Source organism: Excalfactoria chinensis, chromosome 1 (genome assembly GCF_039878825.1).
Source record: "Excalfactoria chinensis isolate bCotChi1 chromosome 1, bCotChi1.hap2, whole genome shotgun sequence".
Classification (NCBI taxonomy): domain Eukaryota; kingdom Metazoa; phylum Chordata; class Aves; order Galliformes; family Phasianidae; genus Excalfactoria; species Excalfactoria chinensis.
In genome coordinates this window covers 91409343-91429029 of record NC_092825.1, presented here as the reverse complement: position 1 = coordinate 91429029, position 19687 = coordinate 91409343, and the positions used below count along the sequence as shown (strand labels likewise).

General features: G+C 36.0%; 1 protein-coding gene across 7 annotated transcripts in view; it reads right to left on the bottom strand.

The window, feature by feature from the left end:
- ROBO1 (roundabout guidance receptor 1) overlaps positions 1 to 19687 on the bottom strand; it is a 684763-nt gene that overhangs the window by 363662 nt on the left and 301414 nt on the right. The window lies entirely within an intron of this gene.

The following is a 19687-nucleotide window of genomic DNA, read 5'->3' as shown; positions in this document are numbered from 1 at the left end:
GTTTTAGTTAAAAAGCTGCAAGAAGCAAATCTGTTCCCAAGAATAGCAATAACACAATAGGCTGCACTTCTTTTTTTCTTGTTGATGGGTGCCAGAAAATTAATAATTTTAAAGACCGTGAATAGAAAATGTATGTTTTACACACACACAAACAAACAGACATAGACTTCCATGATGACTGAAAGTAATTGCTCTATTTCAGTAAATGGTACAAACTTATAAAAAAATCATGTTACATTTACACAACTCCTAAAGGAAAAATGCATGAAATTGAAATACAGAAAACATAGGTGTTTTGTTTTTTGTTTTTTTTGTTGTTGTTGTTGTTTTGTTTTGTTTTTTCTGGATGCAAAGTTTTACTAGTTCTATTCATACAATGTATAAAATGTGATACTGAACATTCATATGTTCCATTTGCGTAAAAAAATCATAAATCCAGACCTTTTCTAAGGAATTCTCAAAGAAAAACAAACAAACAAACAAAAAACAAAAAAACAAATCTTCAAGAACAACAAAATTAAAGGGTTAAACACTCTGGAAAAAGAAAATCTTAAAAAAAAAAATTAGTTAAAAGAATTGACAGCATGTCTTTTAAACTACTGTTGCAAAAATTAAAATGAACAAACAAACACTAAACAACACACAGTGCTAAGATGGTGTTTCATCATGGCAGATGCAAAAAGTGAAATACGTTCATGTAGTGATCCATTCATCTTTGCTGACTCTCTAATGGACAATGTCACGCACATCTTTAAAGCCTACTCTGGATACAGCTGTTGAGTGAATGGTTCAACATTCTGCTTCTCTAGATTGCTCTCCTATTTTCATTCAAGGGTTGTCTGGGTCAGAGTTTTAAATTACAGCAGTAAAGAAGAGAAGGATGGGACTTCTTTATTAAAATAAGATCCAGAGCCTGTGCCTAAAATCTTTTGGGGAAATTGTTTATAACCAACGACAGAAAGCTCAGACTGAGATTTCAAGCAATAAACCTTCTGATCATCATGTTGAAAGATAATTGTCTTCTAGAAGATTTAACCAAAATCAAGATGATTAAGAAGAAGAAAGATGTGTAGAAAACTCCTCACATGTTCTCATGCGAGCCTAAGGTGTGCTGTCATGTGCAAAATATGATTGCAAAAGGAATTAGTCTATTTTATCCAAGATACTGCCTATGACAAAGCATTCCCTAGGGAGGGCCAACATCCTCGTGAAAGACATCTCAAAGATGCTCACATCCTTCAGTGAGGCCTACATTGCAGGGTTAAACAGGAGCAGTCTCCACTTCAGGATTTCTGTGCATCTGTTTCAGCCAATAGGAGCTCTAAAATGATGCTACAACTGTTACCAGCCACTTAGGCATGAAAATCTTGCCTTCGGTCCCTCCAATGATTCAAAGGAGGAGGTTAGTCTATTTTTAACCCTACTCATATTTACATGATGTCTGCTAAGAATACCTTTATTATATAACATATTATATACAGATTTTTCACTCGCACCTTCTTTGAGAAATTCAACTTTTCTAGTCAGTCAAAACTATGATATTCATCCAGTGTTAAATTACATGTGAAAACTGCTTTTGCTAAAGACAATCATAGAAGCTCAGTTCTTGCTGTTGGCGAATTCTCCCCATTTCACTGAAGAATAACTGCAATCCTGCATTTAGTGATTTAGTTCCTTGCACTGGCTTGAACTTAACTGTAGCCCTATCACAAGATCTAGCTTCACACAGTTGACTTAAATGGTACATTTCACCATAAAACTGCTATGAAAGCATTCCACTGAATTTGTGGCGAAAGGCCTGAGAGTTAAGATATGATGCATTTCCCTTGACTTGCTGTAGGATCAGGCAATTTTCTATTTGTCTATGCTAAACATAATGAATAATTTCAGATCACTACACTCTTTGAACTAGTTGCCATACAAAACAAACAAACAAACAAATAAACAAATAAATAGATGGAAGGAAATAAATTTTATAATCTGGAAAATTCAAATGATGCATGAAAAATTTACAGCTTGTTCCAAGTCAAAGAAGGTACTGAACTCAGGGAAATGCCACAACCACTTTACAGCAAGGCTCTTTCTTATTTAAAAATAATATAATGGGGTAGAGGCTTCACAAAAATGACAGAAACATCTGCCAAAACACCTCTCCAGTAAAGATGTATGTCTCAGTTGAACTAATCTCAAAATCAGAAGGGATTTAAGCAACAGTTTCTGATTAATTATTTTTAGTTTTAAGTGTGTAAAGCTGTAGAAATGGAGTAAAAAAAAAAAATAATAATAATTATTTCATTTATTTTTTTTTGTTCCCAAACAAGCTAGTTTGTTCTGAAAGCATATGCCTTGGAAGAGGACAATAAAAAGTGATTCCTTGACTACCAGAAAGGACAGCAGTTATCAGTTGCTATGGCACTTTCCTTTCACATGAGCGTTTGTGATACACCTCATTAGTGAAGCAAAACCCCCTCACCATGATGAAAAAAGTCTGATTTATTCTTTTCACAGCTATCTTCAGAGCCACCATTTATTAGATTAAGCAAGTATCTCATGGCATTAGAAGAAAATCATATATTTTGACTTGACAGGAAAGTGCTACATTTCCCAACAGTGAATGGTCTAGTGGAAGAATTTCAGGCTTAGTCTGTGCAGCCCAACCTCAGATGCTGCAAAGCATCAAGAGGACTTGCCTTAATCATATGAATTATGAACAAGAGTGTCAAAATCTTTATCGATGCATGGAATCTTGTTCACTGAAATTTCCACTTAAAAATCTTTAACTTAATCCATTTTGTTGGACTGCAGCAGTAGCCACTAAACACAATTTATGCTTTGATTTACACATCTTTAATTATATCTAAAATGGTCAGAAAATCCAAATACTAAATACTTGCTTTTCATTACCTCATCTACTACAGCACCTTAAATTAATCATTCGTGTCTACTTTCACATGGCTGGTGCAACCCTAGCCTCAAATATTGTTTTAAACATGCTTTTCACCACAGCTCAGCTCTCTGTATGATGGTCATTACTGATGTGTTTGTTGTTTTTTTTTTCCCCACCAGTAACAGAAAGTTAAACCATCAGTTACTGCTTCTTCTGTACCAGTGAGATACGTCTATATGACAAGACTTATTGAAGATGAATTCTTAAAAGTCCCTAAATGATTCAGTATTGATTACCCAGCCCATCTGCCCAGATGACACAAACAGTGCTTAAAAGATCTGAGCAGGCACCACTTCTTACTACTGTGGGAATCTTGTATATGAAATACTACCCTGATCATACCTTATCATACCTGCTGAACAGTGCCTGACTACAAAAACAGCCATTGCTGCTTCACTTTATTAAATAACATACCATTCCTTTACCATTAAATAACATACCATTCCTTCTTTGCTCTGTTTCTCTAACCTTCACTATCATCACCTTGACGGTTCAAAATTTGGAAGAAATATCATGAGTAGCATTTACAAATGACCCTTAATAAAATATTAGGGTGAAGCAAATGAATATAAACTAGTGTCGATATTAGAATTGTTTTCTACAAATTGGATCAATTTCCATTGATTCCCTTCTACTGATCCAGACAAATTCAGGAAGAGGCATCAAAATAAATAAATAAATAAATAAATAAAAATAGCAGCCTTTTCTTCAGTATTTTGATTTATTCTGGTTTTCACTGGAGTTACATTAGAAATACCTTAGAGCATGTCTTATGGAGTATTTAATTCTATTACTTAGTTACTTATAATGATAAAACATTTTATTCTATCAGTATATTGCTAAGTAATGGTAGCATCTAAGTGAGAACTACTGCTTAGACTAATATATCTGTGACAACTAACTTTTGCGAAAGGAAATATAAAATTATGTATTCACTCAGAAAAAAACACAACAAAACATAGAAAACAACAGAAACAGAGATGAGCTTTCATGTGTGTAGACTTATTCCTCACATCTGGATGAAAAAGAAAAACTTCAAGCTAATATGAAGAACTGAGAATAATTAAGCCATTCTTATACAATCACAACTATGCTACGTTCTACATCAGAACCTTATGTTGTATTTGGCTAATCAATTTGGAAACTATTCTTTCCAATGTTTTGTATTAGCTGCAGGGAAATATAGTATTATTTTTAATAAGGATTAATACCACAGCTTTCTGTAGATATCATCACATTCAGCCAGTACTCTAACTTTTTTAAAATAGATAAACTTTAGGGAATTATGAGCATTTTCACCAGCTAAGGTTATTCAGAAGTAATTAACAAGTTCTTCATTAAAAGTTTACATTGCTTGCCTGCCTCATCTTAAAAGTTAAGAAAGGTTTAAGCTAAGGAAAAATGGGAAGACTTTGCTCTCATATAATGTTACAAATTAATCCATAAATATGCTTTTTATTAATAACTTATTCTACTATGATCTAGCAACTTAATATATGTTTCTAAAAATAAAACACACATTTTCACACAGGTAGATAAATGTTATTCACTAGGCAGAAGAAACAATTTTCTGATGAGAACAGACATATTTTATGGTGTAAAATAAACCTAAGGGCCAGATTCTACAATGAGGAAAAATGTAGATTCTGTTTAACAGTTTGAGCACTTTTACTTTAATCATCTTCAAAAAGCAATACATACAACTGAAATCCTGGCAGTAACAGAAGTTACTAAACAGCTTGTCTTCCCTTAATTTCAATGCTACATTCAATAAAAGCCATTAAATCAGGATTAATTAATTAATTAATTAATTAATTAAGGGGGTACTTGGAATTATGCAAAAGCGTGTGGCCAGTCAGCAATCTCTTTGTATTTATTTACAATGTCTACTTTGAAAGTAATGCCTCCTATTTTATTATGTTGGCCCACAATATCAGATGTGGATATTGGCGGTGTAACAGTAGAGGTTGAACCTTCCTATCAATATTCTGTTACATCTTGCTTCTGTATGACAGATGGCAGCAGAGGAGCAGTCTGACAAAATGGCACCTGACAAGGCAGTGCAGATGAGGCAAAAAAAAATGGTGCTCAATGACCAAACAGTGGACGTGAGCACACTAAGGTGGTGGGTGGTGCATTTCAGCAGTAGGGACAGGAAAACTGGATCACCTCCACTGGAGCAGATATTTATGAGCACAGCATGCAGGCTCCTGTTTGTTGCAGGCAAAAATGCATAATGGTGGTGTCTTTGTTGAAAAACAGTGCTTTGTAGCTGAGAGTTTGCTCTATCAAACAGTGTTATTGTGCTCTATCTATCTGTAGTAGTTTCCATTGAAAATAAATAGGAGACACTTCTTTAAGAGGGACCTTTAGCCTATCTTCTGTGTAAAGCAAGATCAGTGATTACCATAACCTATAGGGTGATCTGATAATTAAACAAAGGAGGTTTTGACCCTGTCATAGTTTACAGTTAAAATCCTTGTGGTCTAAGAAGAATTTCATTTACAATTAGCATTGTACACTGGTGATTTTGTAGTGAACACTGCAAATTAAAAGGCAAATTACAATGTGAACAAATGACATGCAGTGGAAGAAAAACATACTGTGTCAATCAATACAGCACTATATGAATAAACTTACAGTAAGCTACAAATGCCTTCAAATCACTTATACATATGCACACAAAGTAGTAGTAAGTTGAGTGTCCAGAATTCCCTTTCCTATTAATCTTCCATGACAGCAAATTAGCTGGAGATATCAAATGATTCTCACTTGCAATTTAACTTCTTTTCTTAACCCAAAGAATGCTTTTTTCTCTCTCTCTCTCTTTTTTTTTTTTTTTTTTTTTTTTTTTTTTTTTTTTTTTCAAACTAAATGGAAGTAAGTACTTCTGGGAAGGTTTTGTCTTCTGTTATTAGATCACAGGGGTTCTCTCTGAAAAGCTTTTCCTAAGAGCTATCGCTTTTGAGACACATAATGAAGTGTGCCTTCCTATAATGGAAGATTTTTTAAGTTCATTCCTTAGAGAGAAGAGTAGTTATACAACAGGTGTCCCTCCTTTCTTTGTTTACCTGAGCTGAATACTAGCTTGTAAAAATCATATCCTTAAGAAAACAAATGACCAAGCATGTAAGCATTTGCCTGGAAAATTTGATATTAGGCTGAAGTCCTTTCTTGTTAAAGCAGCAAAATGCTCCCATTGACTGTATTCAGGGTTCTGTTAGCACAGCTGTGAATACTTCAGGGAAACAGGAGAAAGAGCCACAAATAGAGAATTAGCAATTATTATCTAGGTCATAATGGAACATACACATGTCTCAATCAACTTAAAAATTCAGCATCTAAACCAGGAAAGCTTTGTAGAATGGTAGTATGTTAATTTAACAGTTTACAATAGTTTGTTAGCATCTTCCAGCTGGAAATCCCATTTTTCCAGGTGATTAATGTTAGCCCCAAAAGAAAGCATGGGGTCAAAAATTACTCCGAGTTTACAAACTCAAAATGCAGACAAAACAGTACTACAATAAAATGAAACATCAATATATATATATATATATTTCTATCTTATCTTATTTGGTATTAATTTTGCAGAACTGAATTCTGATAAGAAATCACACAACACAGCAAGTGGTACTTGGGTTTACAAGGATCTACAGATATCTCTAGATAATGTCAATTTGTAATACCATGTATGTTGAGCATTGGAATTACTAGCTAGGGGCAGTAATTTTTAAACCAAATAAAAGCTTCAATATATCCCTGGGAACCCCTAAAATAATTAGAACTTTACTGAAAGCAGAGACCCCAAGTAGTAAAGAATGAAAGCTGCAAAATGATATGTTTTAAGCTACACAGACACGAAGAGAACAATGCCAGTGTAAATAACAAAAGCACCCACATCAAAATTGTGATGAATAAGAGCATGAAGATGGCCAAGACAGACTAAATCCCACATCCATGTTGAAAAACTTACTCTGCCTTTCAGATAAACTGCCCAATAAGGCATAACTCTATCAGAAACTTCACTTTGTGTGTTGGTAGAGACAGAACAATATCTAATGAAGAAGTCGAAGGAAATCATACATCACCTCTAAAAAGCAAAACCAGTAAACCTATAGTGCTGGAGATCAGGAAATTAGACTTCTCACAGTAAGGGACTCATTCATCATCACGGCAATGAACTGAAAATGGAACTACAGATGACAAAGAGTATCTTGTGTCTGATTTACTAACAAAGTGTTTCCAGAGTATATCATTGCTGGCCAGGACACAGCTTTAATGTCACTTAACTATAGTATAGCACTGTGTAGGAAGTAAGAGTGAGAGCTTGAGGAAAGAAAAAATACTTTAGCAAACTCCAATTGTTTGTTTGTCCTAACTTCATTACATGTGCTGGTGCAGCTGCTTTGAGCAGGAAATAAAAAATACTTCTGAAGCAATATTATATGTATCATATGTTGCAAGCATGATTGGTTCCATATTGCTGGGGCCCTTGGGCGCTTCTAGCCGAGTTCATCAGCAAATTTTAATATGTCAAACTGCATAAAAGTCAGAAGTAGAAGCTTTATCCTGAAGGGTAAGGATCCAGCACAGAAACTCCAACAGGGAAGATGATGTTTTGGCTTCAACCTGAGCACCAAGTTCTCCCTTGGGCTCCTGATGAAGGGAAGTAGGCAGAGCCCTAAGGTGACTGCTGGCAGTCTCCTCCGAACTCCTTTATGTGCTGGTGCTCTCACAGACTCTCTCCATATGCTCACAGGTGAGACCTCAACACAGGTATCCCAGACTGCAACTCAGTGGTTCCTGTACTTGAGTGGTAGTGGGGTGGGCAGACCCTAGGCCTTGCTGGGCAACCATCTCTCAGAGCATAGCATATGTGTCAACATTCTAATCAAATGCCCCTTGGTAACATTTTTCCTATATGGCCACTGAGGAAAACTATGATCAGCTTAGGTTTTTAGCAGAAAACAGTTCATTGCAATGAACCGTTAATATTTACTTTTAAAACTAAAGAAATGGAGCACAATACAAATGTACCACAAAACAGAAGGTAACAGAAGATCAAGCCACTGATAAACATGGAGCTGTAGAACCAGATTTGTGCACAGAACCTATCAATTACAAACAAATGGTGGCTCACAATTCAGTGATACATGATTCCTACTGCTAAATTTAAGGCAACAGGCTTGTTAGTTTGGATCTTTATCACATTACAATATTAAACAGCTCAAGTTATTGTAACTAGCACACTAAATTTCTACCATAGAAAAGACTTAAAAAGTCAAACATTTCAGATACAGACTTTAAAATTACTTCATTTACTTACAGGTATGAAAGATTATGGAAAAAAGTAAATGTAAGAGAATGAAATAAACATATAAGAACCTAAACAAAGAAAATCATATTAAGCATATGAAAGGCAATTAATCATTTTTCATTTTTATGTTTGGAGACCAGACTACAGAAAATTCCCGGAGAAATGTTGTAATTTCAGAAGGTGCTGGACGAGAAAAAAAACAAGACTGACACGTGGGATCAAATAACAAATCAGACTGATCTGACATTGAACACTGCTTAGGAAGTAAAATGAGAATAAGTAGAATGGTATTATTTTATTACACCAGTTCAAGGTCTCAACTAGAAAAACTTGCCTCAGAAGATGGTGAGGAAATTTAAACTTCATAACAAAAGAAACTGTGCTGATTTTACCACGTTATTTCTATTATACAAGATTTACAATTATCTGACTCTACTGAAACTTGTGCTGTTGTTTCCTGACTGGAGAGTGACCAAGGAAATGTGATATTATCTTGGAGGCAAAATGCTAGATTTAAAGAAGCTGCATGTATATGTAAGTGCTCAAAGCTGAATATAACTGATGCATTAAACAAGTCAGTGAAATAATTCCCATCCAAGATAACGACAATTTCAGGCACACTTCATCAGAATCTTCTAAAATTGTGAAGCATCTTAGAAATTATTTTCTTAGCTACACCAAGAAAGGAAAACAAAAATATTTGTCACTGGAAATAATGTACTTAAAATAATCCAGAATGTTTTCCATCCAGGTTTTAGTTTTCTTAATAACCATAAGGTAAACGGCCATTTCATTGCTATTTATTTCATAGCTGTTTCTGAAAACATGTTTAGGTTTAGATGAGAATGCATTGGTACATAAAACATATGTAATTCATGCTGGTGATCAAAGGTAAACTGGGTAAAAAAATGACACTAAACAAAGAAGAAAAATAAATATTCTCATGAGCACTGACTGAACGTTAACTGGCTTTATACTGATTGACACTGATGCCTAAGAAGACTCCCTAGGTCCTGCCCAAGCTCTTCTCATTGGCTTGAAACTTGAACATAATTATGTTTAATGAGACTCGGGCTAAGTCTGTCTCAGGGTCCTGGCCCCCCAGTCACCAAAACTAAAGTCCTAGACAAAACTTTCCCTGATTTCCTCACAGCCTCCAGCCATTGGTACCTTTCTCAAGGAAGCCAAAAGGTCAGAGAGAAGGTGGTATGTGGAGCTAGTGTGGAGACCAAAGGTAACATTACAGACGTAGCTTTGAGAGAACTTCCATCTACAATCAAGATTTCGGTTGAGATTATCAAATGAATTCAGAGGACTCTATAGAAGCATGTGCAAGAGATGCAGACAGTATAACAGAAACCTTGTTCCTTACTAAGTCAGATGAAAATAAGAGTGCCAAGCTCATTTGCATTGCAAATCAGACGATTGTTCTATATTGATAACTTGAATGGCTACTCTGAATATTAATTACGCATTTCACAAATCTGAATGAACGGCTCCAGTTCTGCAATGTGAACAATTATAAAGATTCTTACAATCAGAAAAAAAAAAAGCAATTCAGAAGGAGAAAAAATCCCATGATGGTTTTTCTGAAGGCAAAGTATCAAAGAAAATTTTGTTGAATTTAATCTGACCCCTCATTTATCATATCCAGAGAGTGAGTCAGTTAATGACTATATTGATTCTGTATTGTGTACATTTTGATATACAGCCGCGCTGAATGTAACCATAAGATATTAATTTCAGAGGAAAATGTTGATAAATACTCAAAGGTGCAGTTAAGAATAATCATTATACAGTACATTTCTTGCACTGAAGTTATAGGGCATATCTATTTAATTGAAGAGGGAAATAACACATAATATGCAGGAGGTGAACCCTGTAAGTAGTGTATTACTAATAATTAGAACAGACTTCAGCAGCATTATAGAGTCATAGAATGTTTTAAGTTGGAAGGAGCCGTTTAAGATCATCTAGTTCCAAGAGTCAGTTGAAGATCACATTCATGTAAAGTGCTACTTTTACAATAAATTTAGGGAGTAGTGTGTTGCTTAAAAACCTTTGGTTATTCAGAGACTAATGACAAAATAGGTATATGAGATCATGGTTACTCCAGCCTACCAGTATCTGAAGACAAGAAGAGGGAAAGGACATGCTATTTCTATGCATATCTGATTTCACAGGCATCTTATGGAGCTCATTATTTTCCACTTTCACTGAATTGTAAAAAGCACAGCACATGACTTACAACCTAATGTCTATCTTTTTTGAAGAAATGAGAGAAATGGAAGTGATCTGTCTTCCAGAGAGGAAAGGATGTTCCATGTTTTGTGCAACTGACTTCAGTCTGTCAAAAGAGACATAATGCAGACTGGAATAGTATGCAACTAAAACACAGTACAACATATCCAATACTACATTATTATATATATATATATATATATACATATATATATATATATATACATACTATATATTATATATATTATATATACAATATCAACATAGTATGCCTTTAAAAAAAAAAATCCTAAAACACCATTTTTTGGTTCTTTCTTAAATTTTATTTGCCTTTCAAAATATGTGCCAAGTATTCTACCTTCCTTGTTTATTCAGCTTTGAATTTCCAAGTAAATAGCACACTTGATGATGAATCCTTGATTTCTAGAACAATTCCAGCAGTTATTGCTCTATTATTCACACTTACAAAGTGTGATCTTTTCAAGGATATTTTCAATCTTTTTTTCACTTATAAACCTCTTTCTACAGAGCAAACTTTTCCACAGTCACTTTTCCTCAGTCACTCTGGCCTTTTGCACATTTCACAACAGTTGATGCAAAAAGTAAAATGGAAGGCACATCTCAGAGAAAACTGCATTCACGCTGGCTTCCATTACGTGCTGAAAAGTCTCAATGCTAGGAGAAGCTGCAAGGTGATGGGTGAGTGTATCTTTAATATCTTTGGAGAAAAGTAAGAGAAGGGGAGAGAGAAAGGGAGCACATTTGGTTTAGTCTGTGGCTCCTTTTAAGGAAATAATTGATTTCTTTTGTATTTTTATTACTTGAAAAACTGAAAACAGATATCAGAGGAAAACAGAACCAGATCTCCTGTTGCAAAGACACTTAGTAAAATCTGTCTGGTTCCCTGTCTAGTGCTGAACCAACGGGAAAACCTGGGCTTGGGACGAGGCCCTGATGACTGCAGCTGGACTGTGAGCCCTGTGGAGGTCAGGGAGGTGTGGCAGTGCCTCAGGGACAGCTCAGCAGGGCCCCAGAGCTCAGCTCCAGCTGCTGCTGCAGTGAGGGAGGAGATGAAATCATAGAGGGGAGGGGGGAAACCCAGAATGTCTAAAGGGATGGAAACACCACAGCTTTGCTTTCATCCCTTCCATATTCTCAGAAATAGCTCTGGGGAGACAAAAAGCATCATTTGAAAGCCCAATTCTTCTGTCTTTATGCTTTGCAGGCATCCACAGAGAATAGAAATAAAATGATAATGACCAACTATTTAAAACATTACAATCTGCTGTTTGAGTCCCAGTGAAGCAAGCTCAACCAAATATACTTTCCTTTAGCTTTGTCACCAGTTATCTTAGCCAACAGCATCAAATAATACGCAGTCACAAGAAAGCTCTCTCACACCTGAAAAAGACTCTGGTGCAGTCAGGACAGAAACTTGAAACGTGGGAAACTGTGGAAGTGAAGAGGCACTGCAGCTTCTCCAGTCGTGTCTTAGTCATTATTTTCACAACGCCAAAGTATTCTTCCAGTGCACAGAGCAGATGATGCTCAATCAATAAGCAACCATGATATGTTTGATCTCTCATTATTGTTCGTATGGATTCCAAACACTGCTCTAATGATAATTTCATTTCCTTAAATGACCTTGCCTTATATCAATTGAAGTACAACTGCTGATGAGGAATTGGAATTCTTCAAAACCAATAAACTTGCAGACGCTGCTACATTTTCTCCAGAGCCCTGTGAGCTGATATGGCAATATTATCATCCCTCTTTTAAATACTGAGATTTGAAACACCAGTGTGGTTCAAGTCAGGTTCTCCAAAAAACACTACTCTCTTCAGCATTCACCACTGAGGCTTTGAGCTCCACGGTAAAAGCCTGTAAGTCTGTACCTAGTACAACAGGGAGAAGGGAAATCCAGGGATGTTTGAAATCATTGATGATCTCTGTTTTGGAGCTGTTAGTCTGCTGATAGTGCAAGGTATACTAGTTTTATAGTTTTAGGCAAAACGGCCTAGGAAACCAAGCAAGTAACTCTGCCCCAAATGGGGGCAGCTTCTACCTTCATGAATGTTATTAGGCCAATGAATAATTAGTTGATTAGTTTACAAAGGAGCATTTCCAATTCCTAGGAAAGAATTATTAAATATGACATTATTTACTCACTTCCACTGGATGTGCTTAAATGCTGTAATGGTTAATCTATAAAATACTGAATTAGACCCATATTTAGTGTCTACTTTTGCAAAGTACATTCAAATGATGTTATATATGACCTAAAAAATCTAGATTTATATTTGTATGGCTAATAATAAATCAAATACAAACTTTGACTGTTTTCCTCTGTCTTCCTTCTTCTTGGTCCCTCTCTCAACAAAGCAAAAATGTCAGATCTATTGCCAAGTATGTATAAGATAACTGATTGCTGAGGAAAAATTTGTATGTGCTGCAGAAAACAAGGCCACGCTGATAAAGGTTGATATCAGATTAGGGAATGGCTTATGACTGATTTTTGAAGGAAGGAAAACAAAGAATACCTGACTCTAGAGAATATTTTGGCTCTTTGAATTTGGATAGATTATAGAAAAGGAATTATTTTAGAGAGAGAGACATTCTGGAAGAAAGTTTGCTCACCTGGAAACTATCTCAGCTACTAAGTTTTGAATTTAAATATCTTAAATCTGCTATGCTCTTGCTGAAATAAAAAGCTCTTAAATCATAAAATATACATGTCCATATAGAACTGAAATGTGTCTAATGTATTTGTTATTACTATCAATATCAAAAATATTCCTGTAATAATCTCCAAAGGCCTCTTAACAAGTTACGAGGCACATAAATTTGTCTAAGATATTCCTTAACAACTTAACCTTCTTAACCACTGAAGGTTTAACAGTTGTATATGTACAACTCTTGTCATATTAATCCTGTACTTTGAAGAGAACACTGTGTTTGCATTGCAGTTACGTATTGAGAAACACTGGCTGCTGCACCTTGCTAAAGAAATACTTTTATTGTCTAACTTCACCTCTGATCATGACTGCAAGCACTTTGATGAGTATGTATAAGTATTCAGTGTTTTGTAAAATAATAGTTTATTGCTCATAACACAAGTTTGTGTTTCAGGGGCAATGGCACAGGTTTTCTTTGACATGGAGAAAAAACTGATACCAATATATATTAGTACGAGATTCCTAAGCTACAAAATCTATGTCTACCAGATACAAGCATTACATTAAATGGGATTGGTTTTTAAAAGACTTGTCTATTGTCATTACTATAAACTAGGGTTAAAATTGCTGTTGGTATTCCCATGATGCTACAGAATCTCCCAGAAGCATTCAAACATGACAGTTTGCAATACCACTTGGTGCAATACAAATGAGAAATACTTTCCTTCTTCCCACAGTCTCATTAAAGCAATAAATTTGAAAAATTTAATTAGTAGCTCCTACAATTGTTGACTCAGGTTCTGCGAATTTGTACTAAATAAGGAAATTCAAACTGAGTTTGTTGTTGTTGCTTATTGTTGTTGCTCTTATTACATAAAAGCACCCCTTATAACCAAACAAATTTCTGAGATTATATCTGGTGAAGAAGACAAAATCCCTTGCTATTTAATAATATAAGGAATTAGTGACCTTTAAAATATATTGAAAAGTACAATTTGGAAAAAGTAAATGGTGATGTGGTCTAAATATTTTGCTTCTAGAAAGCTGGGAAAGAGTTAGCACACCCCGCTTATTCTCAACAGAAAGAGCTTCAGATTAAAAAAAATCTTGCCATCTACAACTGCCGTACGTGCTGTTGTATGAAAAAATTATCTATCTTCTCCTATTTTTTCCCTAATATAAATATAATATATTGAGTTTATTATTAGTAGTAGTAGTAGTATTTTTCTGTTCCTTGTCTTCTAAATTTGGAATGAAGAGTGTTAAACTATTTTTGAGTTCAGAAACTGAAAAAGATAATTAGCTTAAAAAAATCCTCTAGCTATGATTTGAAATGGCTTTTCCAGGCATAAAACTGCACATTATTGAGGTGTTTTGGGACTTTCCATGGCTTAAGGCAAATGTTCTCCCCAGGCGAAGCTGAGGATCCATCCTTTCTCATGGTTTGAAGCTCCTGTTTCTAACCTTCATGGTTTGTTAGCCAGGTGACCTTCAACCTTTGATCCTGGGAAGACTATTAGCAGTGACTCCAGGAGATTTGCTTCAATAGCACAGCCATAGGATAACATTCCCAGATGTATTATAAATGCAACTTATCACATCATTCTACAATTAATCAGTGGAATATCATGATGCACTTAGAATGTGAGCATATGTATGCTTACATATGCATGTAATAAAAATTGACATTTTAGTAGAGATAAGCCAAGGTGCATCCACACCACTGCTGTGATCTACTTTTATGTGTATTTCCCAATTACTCTGATGCAAAGTAAGATTTAAACAGGTACTTTGCTTCAAGTAAAATCTTGATGTCATGACCAAGCAAAGGAATATAGTGTGCCCCGGTGGCGCAGCGGTAGAATTCCCGTCTGCAACACCAGGGGGCCCGGGTTCGAATCCCCCCTGTGGAGCAGGGGGTAGAAGTGCCGCTCTGCTACACAGAGGGCTCGAATCCCGGGAGTTGGACTCGATGATCTCTAAGGTCCCTTCCAACTCGCACAATACTATGATACTATGATATGAAAGGTCTTTAAACAGTGCTGTGAAAATCAATGATGCAAGCTACTAGAGAAATCACCTGTGTGTTTCAGCAGCTTTCGTAAAACTGAGGCCAATTTGACAAAATTCCCTACTCTTCAGACTACATACTAACATCACAAAAGTTGGGATAGGTTTGGCTGTAGCAATTTCCAACACTTCAATACTTGCTGTGTTCAGAGCATTATTGTAGCATCAGTAATAAACAGCATTCCAAAGAGAGGAGTTGTTTGGAAGAATTGCCACTGAGGAATAATAATAATTCCTCCCTCTCCATCACTGTAATTTCCACTGGTTATATTTTTCCCTTCTACTTAAATTTCTCTGTTTTATTTCCAATTACTCCTCTCTAAAGTAACAGGCAAAAAAGGAAGCTTTCTGTTTTGAAAATGGATCACTAGTTATACTCTGCTGTGTTTGAACTGGTTGTAAAATGATGGTGTACCTGCAGTAGTAACATATCTAACTATGATGTCTGTAAACAATCCTCAAGTCATCCATCTTTCCATTTATATCATAAGCGAAACGAAAGTGTGCCTGAGACAGGAAGAATTTGTGCTACGATAATAGATAGTCCAAAGGAAATGACAAAATAGCGTTAATGCAAGTAAGACAAAGTACCATTGTTTTACTGAATTTATGGAATTCAAAATATATGTGGTTCATGCGCAACACAATATGATTCAGAACAGCTGAATGAACTGAAATGAAAACAGCTGAATTTTCATTATAAAGAGTTAAGAAATGACTTACTTTCGTGACAGTTACAACTTACAATGGCTTCACTGACATAACCGTAACATGAACCAAAAGCCTCATCTTGCCAAGACTTTTGTGCTTTCTATTATGCACTGTGAGAAGTCCAATTGACCTCATGGCTTACAAGGTTAAGCAGGTAACCATGTCTTCTCTTAACAGTTTACTTGACTTGTGGTCTAGCAAACCAAGGAAGAACTGTCAAGCCTGAAACTGAGCAGTTTTGTTCAGGAGGCAATTATCTTGACTGAGAGGAAAGGAAGGATGGAGAACACGAGTAGAGTCAGGAGGACAGGAGAGGGAAGAAAGAAGTTTTGTTGAGAAATAAGGTGTAGCTGCTGACTCATAGAAACATTTGTCAATGAAGTTCATGAGGATATTCAGCATATGGATCTGGCATGCATGGCTACTGAATAGTCATGGATTAAGACCCACAAACACAATTAACATCCCTTCAAAGCTTTTAAATTCTAATGACTATCAAGCCTGAAAGTTTCTCTTTTTACCTTCAGTAAAGTTTATGAGTTGCATAACATGCATTCAGAGACTCCAGACAGTTTATGTGCCTGTTTTAGCTGAATGGTACCCTTTGGTGATAGCATTGCATAATCAAACATGAAGAAATAGGAAACAAACAAACAAACAAACAAACAAAAACCCACAACACTTTCCAAACTATTTTTATAAATGTAAGTAGTTAAAAAATAAATATTTAGTCTTTACAGCATGAGTACTGAGGGAAATACATCAACCATAGATAGGTCCCTTCCAATTTGCACGATTCTGTGATACCGTGATAAGAATGAAATCTGCTTTCACTCTTCTGCTCATCTCACTCTGCAGTTGATATTTTAAGACAGCAACAGAGGCAAAACTTTTCTCTATTTTTTTCCATTGCTGTTATTAATAGACTTGCATTATTGACAACAATGCAATTTTAAGCACCAAGATGATGTATGCAGTCCTTTGTGACGTGGTCTCCAAACACACGGTAGTACAACACAATACATAAAATGCTTCCAATTCAGAAAACATTGAGCACATAGTTAATTTTATCCCTTAAACGGAAGTTATGTACACATTTCATCTAAGCAAGTTTAAGCTATATCCATTTCAACAGGAATGAAACATGTGGTTATCAGCAGTTATATCTCTTTCATAAAAAGGATAAAAACTGCATGAATGTAAGTTCCACATTTGAATTTTGCAGCATCTTTTAAGACAGATTTTGAAAGTGGTCTGTAAACGTGTTCATCTATTTGGTATATTCACCAATATAGTAGTGCTGGGGAGTCCTATAATATTGCAGTGCATCTTCCTCATACTTTACAAAAAAATCAAAATAGTTATTATATGTGAGGTCTTTCCTGTACAATGATATGCCTACTTCCATAATTATTTGCTATTCTCTCTTTAGAGAAGAAAATGATATCTTTGAAACCTCCTAATTACAATAACAAATAAAAAGTCTTTTCCAGTAATAAGGAAGAAAACTGGCACAGAATCATAATAAAGAAAAGCCAGCTGAGGAGCCTGCTACAAAACAATACTATGTATAATTGATGTTTAATTATACAGAATTAACAAATGGCAGCCGCAGTGGTTGTATTACTTGACCAGGGATCTTTGCCAAGTCAACAAGCTGGTTTTAATGTAGGAAGTAACCCATTCAGTTATCTGGCGCCTTTGAGCAAGGCCCTGACTGCTGTGCTCTCCATCTGTGTTGCCAAAAACATTTAGTAGAAGAAAGAAATTTGTCGATTTGTTAAAGCAAGATAAATTTCTGTCATTGATTTGGGTGAATGCACCAATAAGATCATGAAAAAGTTTTCTAAACATTTTATTCATCTGGTGCCAAAGATTTAGCTGCACCACGAGAGCTCAAAATACTAATTAGTATGAATTTGCAGGGTTGATATGTTATACAATAGAATATAAAACATGTTTATTTGAATACATTATGTCCACTAACCCCTCTTCTCTCCATACACACACACTTGAAAGTATTTAAAAACATGCTTAAATATTTATGTTCTCTGGAGCCTCGTTACATAATATTCTCCCATGGTAAGCAATTAATTTGCATCTCAAAATGAACACAACTATGATGATACATACGAGAGTCTCCTGGAGAGCATCTGTTCAAGTACCCCACTCTCAACTCACCAACACAGCAGTGCTGAGCACTGGTCTCACCATGAGCTCCTGGTTCCCTGGTGCTGCTGCCAGAGGCCTGGCCTCACACACCTGTGACAAGGTGTTCTGATGCAGCAAAGACTGAATGCAACTGGAAACAGCTTCCTGGATTAAACACAGAAAACCTCTGGGGAAGGAGAAGGCAACAAAAACTCCTGGAGATCCCACAAGCATCTGGCAGACTCTCCTTTCCCTTTCTGAACTTCACATTTATGCACAGGTGTCTTTGAGGGTTGTCACCAGAACTATGGCTGCCATATTGTCAAATGAATGAGAACCTCCAATGAGAAGTATATTGATATATGCATTATATTACACAGAGCTGTTTGCAGGAAGGCAGCAGACCTATTGAAAGCCATGGAGAAATAAGCTAATCTTGTGTTATGACAGAACTGGAAATACAGATGGAAAGTAAACAGATGGGAAAGACACTGTCAACCAAACTTCTCCATAGAATTGCATGAAATCGGGTTCACTCTAATAACTGAAGCTGGAGTTGTTAAGATCCTGACTAGCTTTCGCTTAGCCCAGATCAGGGTTTAGGTAAGAGCAAGACAGAGATAGTCTCATCTGAATCCCTGGGAGCAGCTCATTCAGCACTGTCTTTCTCATGAAGAGTCAGTGTCACAGGAGCCTGCTGGCAGATAAAGAGAAGCTAAGAGCAGAGAAATTCATCTTCTGCCTTCTGTGCTTCCAGGGATGACAGGGTATGCTCAAATGAAGGACGCTGATCTGTGTGGCACAGAACTAGACGAGGGCTGTTCAAGTCAGTGCTCATTTAGCCCCGACCTTTACTGGCAGAGACCAGCAGTCTTCTCATTCCTTTATTGCTGTACTTTTTCAATGACATTTAGCATCATAAAAACCGATTCTGAAATCCACAGCATGTTGTGTTTGGAAACAGAGAGAAAAATAAAAATGCTTCTCTGTGTGTGCCTATATCATTATGCAACTTTACAAAGTTGAACTACTTCCAGTGCAAACACAAGTAAATCTGGATGTCCCCATATATTCTATATTTTATAGTCCCAGTAAAACTTGATCAAAATCCACTTATACTTGTTGGTTGTGTGACTTAACCTTTAGGGTAGATTAATTAGATTAACAGACCACATACTGTAGATTCCAGTACTTCCTCAATGGCTATTAAATTACACAGAAGGAATTATGTTTTAGAGCTCTGCTTCCTTAAATCAAATTCCAGCCCTGTCACCTTTCTTTCATTTATTAGACTGCAAAGCTCTTGTTCCTTTCGTAATAAAAACCGAACCTCCTCTACATTCCATCATTAGTGCTTGAAGTCATTCATGATTACTGTGCTTAGGATCAGGTAACTAAAAAATCAGAGTTTAAACAGAGAGGATACAGTTCCTCGTAGGTGTCCTACCAAAAGAATGGAAAGATTCCACACAATTTGTAAAGACGTAGTGGAGCATTTTCACTTTTACCAACCTACCTACAAGCTCTTTCCCGTGCAGATTGCAGCAGGGGATGCAGAGTGGGTGCCAGCGAGGC